We start from the raw sequence: 3,101 nt of genomic DNA on the forward strand, positions 1-3,101 counted from the left end.
GATTATTGAATAAATGGAATGTATTGCATCTTGAGATTATAATGGCCAAAGCCTGGTATATTATTTGGAATATTTCCTTATACCCTGAAATTGTTATAAAAATATTGAGTCCTTTTCCTTTAATATGCTCACACAACTTCAATTTAATAACTCTTTCTGAAAAATATATTCAAGTTTGCCCACAATTTATTAAGCTCAGTACAGAAACTTCTGCATGAAATCCAAAGCCTTGTGTTAAAGGCTAAAATTAGCTTATTAGGAGGCATTTCTAGGGGTCCTGTAGCCTTAACATCTATGAATCTATGGGCTCCTATAGACATGCAGGGAGCATGCTCCAATTCACAGGAAATCACATGTATCAGTGTCCCCGCGCTGAAAAAATGGCGGCAGGGCACTTTGAACTAAAGCATGTTCAATGAGCTTTGGTTCAAAGCACCCCATGCCATCTTTCAGTGAGCTTTATTCGAAAGTGCCCTGTCGCCCATAAACGATGCATGCCCCCAGTGGCTGGAGGGGCACAGCGGCGGCTGGAGCACGGCTGTGGTAAGTGGGAGCTCCCACAGACGCTGTCTGCAGCAGGGAGGGTGGTGGCGGCGAGTGCCAACCAGGATTCAGCAACCACCTGCAGATGCTGCCAGCAGTGTCAGCAGCAGCTGGCGGGGATCGCTGACTGCCCGCAGTCACCACCGACAGCACTGGTGGGGAGCATGGTGAGGCAACCGGCCACAGGCACTGCTGACAGTGCTTTTTTGTAGAGGGTGCACTGCCACGCTCAGGGGGTGCACATGCACCCACGTGCACCCCCTACGCGTTGCCCCTGCTGCTGCCATTTTTTCAGTGTGGGGACATTGATACATATGATGCTTGGGAGCTTTTAATTAGTGTGGCTAGCTAATAAAAGCGCCCGGGGCCATGTCCTAGCCTGTGTGTAACAATGCCCTGTAATGTTTTAATGAAATAACATACTACGTAAGTTTTGTCATAGCAGGAGAGAAACAGAAAGCCGCATTTTTTTAGAGCTACTTATATCAAGCATCTCTGTAGAAGTGAGCTTTTGCATGCATGCCTGAGGTTTTTTCCTCTCTGCCATTTGTTCTGATTGGCCAGAGGTAATTCAGAGGCAGGCTACTACGCAGCGAGGTGTTATTGCTACCATCTGTTTCCTTTCTAAAAGGTCATGAAGTTTTCTTTTTCTACCTTTTGTTAACAACATTTCAGATAGACACTTGTTCACTTTCTCTCTCACTTTTCTGCATCTAGGAGCCTGAACGCTCCTACTGATATTGCCTGGAATTCTTTCACTATCTTCAGTCCAGTATCAGCTGTTGGACCAGGGGTGAAATAAGATTCATTGGTCAGGGCCCGCCCTAAGCCTCAGCCTGCCCTGCAGCTGCACCATAGGTGCAGAGCCGCTGCCTGCCAGGTGCAAGCAGTGTGGACTGACTCTATGAATGGCCCCTTGTCCTGCTGAGGCTCAGTCTGGCTGCAGCGGCTCCTGTCAACTGGCACCCAGAACCCACAGCCTTCCACCCAGCCTGGCCACTGGTTTTGTCCACTCCAAGGTTGGGGCCCCTGGGCCCAGACATTAATCTGCCTGTGTTGGATACTGCAGTAGAAAAATCGATGCTCTCTCTCTACACAGGTACACTAAGTGCAAGGGTGTTGTTTTTTCAAACACCCTGAAGCCTCAGTCCCTCCTCATTTCCTCTTACTACACTACCTCATCCCTTCATTTATCCACCCTTTCCTTTGACCTAATTATTTCATCCATCTTTATCCTCACCTCTTCATTCTGCTCCTCAGGCAGGGGACATATTGCTCCTTACCGCAAGCTTCTATAAACCAAGCACTATCTGTGTAGGACATCCAGAAGAGACTAGACCTTTACTAGGATCTACACTAGGAGACTAGTTCACTCACTCTAGTCCTTTCTTTCTGTTTTCTGTGTCTGTATGGAAATCCACACAATGGGACCTGGGGCTTTGGTGCTACCCTTTCCTTTCCTTCCTCCACTACTTTCTTCTGTGATGTGAAATATATTGGTCTAATAGGTGCATCTCTACCTTGCCTTCTGCCTGAAATATTGAACAATGTCGACATTTAAACTGACTTAAGTGGACTTCCTTCCGATTTACCACCCCCATGGAGATGATTAGCTGAAGCTCAGATAGCACAGAATTAGCCCAGCAGGCAGCCAACGCTGTGTTGGTTTATGCCCTAATCGGTTAGTGTGACGGCCATTCCATTAATATTTTATGTATATATTTATGAAATAATTGTATCATTTATATTTTTATGTTCTGATGCTGTGATATAATCCAATACGTAACATAATATAATGCTGCTGTAATATATATAGGAACTATTCTATACAGTATGTATATCACATAACACATAGGTAACATATGCTGTTATAGTTATCTATCTATACATGTGAAGTGAGTAGTAACTTTGAATTATTAAATATCATTATAAATAATAATACTCCTTATTATTTGTAATTTCCCTGACAAGAGGATATATGTATCATACTACAGTTATCTATTTATAGGTATGAAATGAACAAGTAATTTAAAATTATTCTTTAATATTATTATAAATATTAATAATAATAAAAATTATTTGCATTTTCCCTGACAACAGGAAATATACACCATGCTACAGTTTTCTATCTCTAGATATGAAATGAGTTATTTAAATTTAAAGCATTATAAATAATAAGAATAATGATTTGCATTTTCCCTGACAACAGGAAATATACACCATGCTAGTTTTCTACCTCTAGATATGAAATAAATGCTTTTAAATGATTTAATATTACTATTATTATTAATAACAATGAATTATTAATAATGGGAGTGGGAGCAAGGGGTGATTCAAATAATAATAATAGTAAGACTATTATAAGATAATAATTATTGTTATTATTTGCAGTGTCCCTGACCAGAGTCTTAATACTTGAAACACCCCTCGCACCCACTATGAGGAAAGCAGCCCCGACTCCAGGAAGCACCCCACGAGGGGTGGATACAGCCCCTCCCCCAGTGCCTCACCCCTGCCCTAGTGCCCCTCCCCCCGCTTCCTGCCCTTCCTTCCCGCCA

The 3,101-nt window shown here is 42.7% G+C and overlaps 1 protein-coding gene across 3 annotated transcripts in view; it reads left to right on the top strand.

The window, feature by feature from the left end:
• The first annotated feature begins 459 nt into the window (after positions 1-459).
• The window catches only part of SNRK (SNF related kinase), a 65,424-nt gene continuing 62,782 nt past the window's right edge, over positions 460-3,101 (top strand). The window contains exon 1 of one of the 3 annotated variants that reach the window (XM_006030270.3): positions 460-543. The gene's annotated coding sequence lies outside the window, so the exon portion shown is untranslated. Of the gene's footprint in view, positions 544-1,491; positions 1,643-2,201; positions 2,225-3,101 lie in introns of those variants that run through there. The other 2 variants (XM_006030269.3, XM_006030271.3) reach the window with 2 other exon arrangements.

Source organism: Alligator sinensis, unplaced genomic scaffold, assembly GCF_000455745.1.
Source record: "Alligator sinensis unplaced genomic scaffold, ASM45574v1 scaffold279_1, whole genome shotgun sequence".
NCBI lineage: Eukaryota > Metazoa > Chordata > Crocodylia > Alligatoridae > Alligator > Alligator sinensis.